Source organism: Physeter macrocephalus, unplaced genomic scaffold, assembly GCF_002837175.3.
Source record: "Physeter macrocephalus isolate SW-GA unplaced genomic scaffold, ASM283717v5 random_141, whole genome shotgun sequence".
Classification (NCBI taxonomy): domain Eukaryota; kingdom Metazoa; phylum Chordata; class Mammalia; order Artiodactyla; family Physeteridae; genus Physeter; species Physeter macrocephalus.
The window spans coordinates 35,228-42,625 of NW_021145427.1; positions in this window are offsets into that span (position 1 = coordinate 35,228).

Genomic DNA, 7,398 nt, shown 5'->3' on the forward strand with positions numbered 1-7,398 from the left:
GGCTTGCCTTCAGAGGGAAGAAAGGACTGTCGGGTGCCAGCTGGGGGTCCTAGATCCTCCCCTCTTAACCCGGAGCCCTGAGCTGGACGCCACTCTGCTGTCCTAGCCCCACTCTGCAGGCTCTGGCACCTGCTGCTGCTGGCGTGGGGAGGGCGGGGCTGGGGTCACGCACTCCAGCCCACCCTGGGAGAGTCTGGCGACTGACTCGGACTTGGTGGTGCCGAGAGGGGCCAGCCTGGTGGAACAAGAGTCACGCCAGCTGTGGACAGAGAGCCAGTGGGCCTGACGCAGCCATCCTCCTGCAGGGCAGGCCCGAGCCTGTCCCCTGGAGATGGAGGCCCTCGCGAGAGAGGTGCCTGGACCCGAGAGTGAGTCAGGGCTTCTCCAGGGAGCTCGGGCCAGGCTTTCTACCACCTCTGTCCTGGTTCCTCCTGGGAGGGATCCTAGGTTTTTTGGCCAACGCTGGATGGGGCATTAGGGACGTTTTGGTGCAAACTCCCACTGTGCAGTGGTCACAGAGGAAGTGTCACCCCCGAGGCGTGAGCTGGGCCCCCGCTCCTGCCCCCATTCCCAGTGTCACCCCGGAGATGGCCTGGCCCTGGCTGATGCTCTGCAGGTGGACGTTGGAAGGAGGGGGGAAGGCCCCCAGCATTTGCCTACTGAAACCCAATCAGCCCAGACATTGCAGAGGAGGCCCCTGAGGGGTGGCCAGCTCTGGACAGGGCCACCGGAGGTCACGGTGAAGCAATGGCGCAGCAGGGGTGTGGGGGAGGTCCCTCCTGCAGGGATGGGGAGCCTGCTCCTTGAGGGGCCGGGTAATTGGGAAGCTGCCCAGGTTATGACCTTGCAGAGACCGGGGTCAGGAGCATCGTGTTACGGTTAGGGTTAGGGCAGCGTCCCCTGGTGGGCCTGGACTTGGGAAGACGGCCGAGCTGCAGCACGGGAACCCGGAGGCCCCAGAGATGGTGTGCCTGGTCCACACAGCGCCTCACAGAGGGTTTGGGGTTAACAAGAGGCCAGGGAAGGGCTTCAGGTGGGGAAGCTGCCAGCAGCCTCAGCGAGCACCTGTCAGGGCTGGGCCGGTGCAGAGGGCGCAGGGGCAGGAGACCACGGGCCAGGGTGCAGGGTGCCGGCAGAGGGCGGAGGATAGCCAAGGGCAGCGGAAGCAGGGGCAGGAAGGAGGGGAGAGGACGTGCCCCGCTGGGCCCCGTACATCCTGCGTGTCCCCGAGGTGGGGCAGCGCCATCCGTGTCCGGGAGTGCGAAGCATCACCACGGGCCACCCTCGGTCTCCCAGGTGCAAGGTCTGTGCCAGCTCCTCAGGGGAGCCCGTAGCCCTTGGTCAAGGGGGAGGCAGGCGGTGTTTCTGGAGCATTCCATCGCAGGGTGTTGGACTGGACAGCATCAGGACATGCTGGGTCCCCCTCGGACTCTGGATCAGCACCTCCCAGTGTCAGTCACACGACGGCGCACCCTGTGTCTACGATGGATGTAGACAGCGTGGCCCCTGGAAGCCCCAACCTCCTGGCTTAGTGACCCATATAACAGAGATCTGGGGCGGGCAGGCCAGAGGAGGGACTCGGCAGGCCAGGTGGAGCCCACAGCACGCCCGCATACCCCAGGGCCTGGGGCCAGGGATGGGGGAGTGAGCGTCCAATGAGTCCAGGTCTTGAAGGCTAGGGTCATGCCTTGTATTTCACCCCAAATTCCTGAGGATTCGAGCAGGGAGAAGCTTCTGATGTGTGCTGAAGAGGAGCAGGCTTGGGGAAGGGGAGTGGGGTAGGGGTGGGTGGCGTCCAGGCCCCTTAGAGCCCCCATCAGCTTCTGCGTCCTATCTGCCTCCCTTCCTCCCTCCTTTACTACCCCCCACCTCCCCAATCCTCCCTCCTTACTTCCCCGCCTGACCCAGCTGGTCCCAGCTCACCTCACATGGTCCCAGGATCCTGGCCCATGACCTGCTCCACTAGGAAACTTGAAACCCTGTGCTGGCGGAAAGTGCAGGCCTGGGCCCAGGTGTGCAGGGTGACAGGTCCTGAAAAGGCACCTGTTGACCCCTCCAGGGGCATCGTAACCCCATGAATCCCCCTAGCTTGCCCCCCTCTCACCATCACCTCCGTGGCTGGAGGTGCACCTGCGAGTCTCCCCAACCTTGCCTCAGGCTGGAGGCCACCACTGGGAGGTGGCGGGTGCCTGGCTCCTCGTGCCTCAGTTTCCTCAGCTGCAGAATGACCCATGCTTGCAAAGGGCCTTTGGTGCCTGCAGCCCCTCTCGGATGCCACCCCATGGGGGGTCAGCAGTGGGGCAGGGGAGGAGCACCGCCTGCCACCCCTGGCCTCCTGGCGCCAGGCCTCCTGCCCACCCCGCACCTGCAGATCCCCCCACTTCTCCTGGCCTTGGCTGGCCCCTCACGATTGCCTTCAGAGACCCTGACGAGGGTCACCACCCTGCCCTCCTTCAAGGAGCCCCAGCCCTGGGAGGACAGTCCCTGGCCAGGCCCCCTCGGCTCCCCTCTTAACTCTGTTCCATTTCTCTCCCCGCCCCTCCCCCCTCTGCTCCTCTCCCCCCCTTCCTCCATCCCACTCCCCCACCTCCAACTTTCTCTCCTCTCTCCCCTCTGCTTTCATCTCCCCCGTTCCCATCCCTCTTCCCCCTCCCCACTTCCTCAGGCCTCCCTTCCTCTCCTGACCTCAAGGTGGGAAGGTGACCTGGTAGCCAGGGCAGTCAGGAGGTCCACATCCTTTAACATGTTTATTGTGGTAAAATATGCATAACACAAAATTTACCATCTTAACGATTTTGAAGTGGCATTAAGTGCATTCGCCTTGGTGTGCAATCGTCACCACCATCCACGTCCAGAACTTTTTCATCTTCCCAAAGTGAAACTTCATACCCATGAAAATATTTTTAAAGGACTTCCCTGGTGTTCTAGTGGTTAAGAGTCTGCGCTTCCACTGCAGGGGGTGCGGGTTCGATCCCTGGTCGGGGAACTAAGATCCTGGATGCTAAGATCCCCGATGCTGCATGGCGTGGCCGAAAAAAAAATTTTTTTTTTTTTAAACTCATTGCTGGTATTGGAAATGAGATTTTACAGAAGTCTCAGTTTCCGGGCTCTCCTGAAAGCTTGGGAGCCCAGGCAGATGGGATCTGGGCGATGGCTGTAGCAGGTGGGCAGTCAGATACTGCAAGCCCACCACTCTGCACTGCCCACCACAGACTCCCTCTGCATCCAGGCATTGGAAGTGGGGGGCAGAAGAGTTTGTGTCAGAGTGCTGTAATGATGGAAGGACTTGACCAGCAATTGCAGGTGGAGGGGACCCTGGGCCAAGGAATGCAGGCGGGGTCTGCAAGCTCGAAGAGGCAAGGAAGAGGATTCTCTCCCAGAGCCTCCACAAGGACACAGCCCTGCCAACATTGATTCTCGCCCCATGAGACCCATCTGGGGCTTCTGACTTCCAGGTCTCTGAGAAAGTAACTGTGTTTTTTTAAGCTACTGAATTTGTGGTAATTTGTTAAGGCAGCAGTAGGAAATTAATACAGGCACTGCCAATATTTTGTACTTTAACCAGTTTAATAGGTGGGTGGTGGTATCTTATCATGATTTAATTCGCATTTTTCCACTGGCTAACTATGGTAGACATCTTTTCATGTGCCTTTTGCCATCTATATATCTTCGGTGAAAAGTCTGTCAAGTGTGTTGCTCATTTGCTAATTGGATTGATTGTTTTAATATTAAGGTTTAAATTTTTAAAATATATTCTAGGTAAAAGTCCTTTGTTGGATATGGGATTTGCAAATATTTTCTCCCAGTCTGTGATTAATCTTTTTATCCTTTTAGCATAGTCTTCCTCAGAGCAAAAGCTTTTAATGTTGATGAGGTTCAATTTATTAAAATTTTTTTTATGAATCATGCTTTTGGTATCAAGTCCAAAAACGTTAATGTAGTCCTAGATCTCAAGGATTTTCTATTTTTTTTTCTAGAAGTTTTATAGTTTGTGTTTTACGTTTAAGTCCATGATCCATTTTGAGTTAGTTTTTGTATGAAGTGTGAGGTATAGGCTGAGGTTCTTATTTTTACCCCCTGGTGGCTCCAGCACCGTTTATTGAAAGGGCTATCATTCCTCCACTGAATTGCTTTTGCTCCTTCATCAAAAATTAATTGGACATATTTCAGTGGATCTATTCTGGGTTCTTAGTTCTATTCCATTGAGTTATGTGTCTACCCCTCCATCAATACCACACTATCTTGAGTGCTGTAGCTATATGGTCAGCTTTGACATTGTGAATCTTTTTTTCTTTTATACTTGTTTTGGTTATTCTGGGATCTTTCCCTTTTCATACAAATTTTAGAATAAGCCTGTCTAGACTACAAAAAATCTCATTGGGATTTTGGTAAGAATTGCACTAAACCTGTCAATCAGTTTAAGAAGAATTGACATCTTTACTATGTTAAATCTTCCAATCCATGAATGTGGTATGTCTCTCCAAGTATTTACATCGTTGATCTCTTCATCAGCATTTTGTAATTTTCTTCGTCTAGATTCTGCATGTGTTTTATTAGATTTGCACCTAAGTATTTTTTTAACATCTTTATTGTAGAGTATAATTGCTTTACAATAGTGTGTTAGTTTCTGCTGTATAACAAAGTGAATCTGCTATATGTATACATATATCCCTATATCCCCTCCCTCTTGTGTCTCCCTCCCACCCTCCCTATCCCGCCCCTCTACGTGGTCACAAAGCACCAAGCTGATCTCCCTGTGCTATGCGGCTGCTTCCCACCACTAGCTGTCTATTTTACATTTGGTAGTGTGTATATGTCCATGACGTATGTACTTAAACACTTTGTATTCTTTGGGTCACTTGTAAATGGTATTGCATCTTTTATTTTCCTTTCCTCTTGTTCGTTTTCAGTATATAGAAATGAAATTGGCTTTTTTTTTTTTAACATCTTTACTGGAGTATAACTGCTTTACAATGTTGTGTTAGTTTCTGCTTTATAACAAAGTGAATCAGCTATACATATACATATATCCCCATATCTCCTCCCTCTTGTGTTTCCCTCCCACCCTCCCTATCCCACCCCTCTAGGTGGTCACAAAGCACTGAGCTGATCTCCCTGTGCTATATTTTTAGATTCCATATATATGTGTTAGCATACGGTATTTGATTTTCTCTACAGCTCAATTTCTTTAATGGTTATGGGACTATTCAGATTATTATTTCATCTTGTCTGAGTTTTGGTAGTTTGTAATTTTTGAGAAATTGGTCCATTTCTTCTGTTGTCCAATTTATGTGTATAAAAGTGTTCATAGCATCCTCTCATGATCCTTTTAATGGTTGTAGGATCTGTTATGATATCCTCTGTTTCATTTTCGATATTGGTAATGTGTGTCTTTTCTCTTTTTATCTTGTCAATCTTAGCAGAGTTTTATTTTATTGATTTTTTTAAGAATCAGCTTTTTATTTCATTTATTTTCTCTGTAGTCTTTGTGTTTTTTATTTTGTTTATTTCTGCTCTTATCCTTTGTATTTTCTTCCCCTTCCTTTGGGTTTATTTTTCTCTTCTTTTTACTGGTTTCTTGAGGTAGGAGCTTAGGTAATTAATTTGCAGTTTTTCCTCTTTCCTAATGTACGCATAATGCTATACTCTTCGTTGCAGTACATGGGCTTCTCATTGTGGTGGCTTCTCTTGCTGCAGAGCATGGGCTCTAGGTGCGCGGCCTTCAGTAGTTGTGACGCCTGGACTCAGTAGTTGTGGCACGTGGGCCCTAGAGCGCAGGCTCAGTAGTTGTGGTGCATGGGCTTAGTTGCTCCATGACATGTGGGATCTTCCTGGACCAGGGCTCGAACCTGTGTCCCCTGCATTGGCAGGCGGATTCTTAACCGCTGAACCACCAGGGAAGTCCCCTATACTTTTTACTTTATAGAAAATATTTATTTTTAAAATTTTTATTTTATTTAAATTAAAAAAAATTTCTCCAACCCCTAACCCCACCTCTGGCAACCAACAATCTGTTCTCTGTATCTATGAGCTTTTTTTTTTTTAAAGGTTCCACTTAATAAGAGACATTATATGGTATTTGTCTTCCTCTGTCTGACTTATTGCACTTAGCATAATGCCTTTGAGGTCCATCCATGTTGTCACAAATGGCAAGATGTCATTCTTTTTTATGGCTGAATAATATTCCATTGTATGTGTATACCACAGTTTCTTTATCCATTCATCCAGCAGTGGGCATTTAGGTTGTTTCCATGTCTTGGCTACTGTAAATAATGCTGCAATGAATATGAGGGAACATATATCTTTTTGAGTTAATGTTTACATTTTCTTTGGATAAATACCTAGAAGTGGAATTGCTGGATCGTATGGTACTTCTATTTTTAATTTTTTGAGAAGTTTTCATACTGTTTTCAATAGTAGCTGTACCAATTTACATTCCTACCAACAGTGCACAAGAGTCCCCCTTTCTCCACATTCTTGCCAACACTTGTGTTTCTCCTCTTTTTGAGAGTAGCCTTTCTGACAGGTGTGAGGTGATAGCTCATTAGGGTTTTGATATACATTTCCCTGCTGATCAGTGATGTTGAGCACCTTTGCATGTACCTATTGGCCATCTGTACGTCTTCTTTGAAAAATCTCTATTCAGATCTTCTGCCCGTTTTTAAATTGAATTTTTAAATGTTTATTATTTATTTTTTTTATTGCTATTGAGTTGTATGAGTTCTATATGTATTTTGGATATTAACCCCTTATCAGACATTTGACTTGAAGATATTTTCTGCCATTCAGTAGGTTGCCTTTTCATTTTGTTGATGGCTTCCTTTGCTTTGCAGAAGCTTTTTAGTTTGATGTAGTCCTGCTTCCAGTTCAAGACTATGACTTAGGAAGATCCTAAACTCCCCTCCTCCCACAGAAACACTGACTCTACAACTATATATGGAACAATTTCCCCTTAGAAAAACCTAAGGGCTGGCTGAGTGATAACTGTACTCAGCAAATGAGAAGAAAACCACATCGAAGTGGGTAGGAGCAGCTGGGAAGGAACTCAAAACCTGGAGCTTCTCTCTGATGAGAGGTGCCCACATCAGCACTCCAACTTTTAAGACATGCACTTGAAAGACGAGCCCCTAAAACATTTACCTTTGAAGACCAATGAGACTCACACCCCTAGACCCACAAGACTGTAACGATACGAGTGGCGACTCTTATAAAGGGCTGGTGCACTTGGACCCGCACACTCTAGGGCCCAGCTCACGGGCACCCGATCACACCCAGACTTAAAGTGAAGAAGGCTCATCTGCTTATATTAAAGCATTGGCCTGAGAGGCAGGCATCTATTTTTTTTTTTTTTTTTTTTTTTTTTTTTTTTTTTTGTGGTTTGCGGGCCTCTCACTGTTG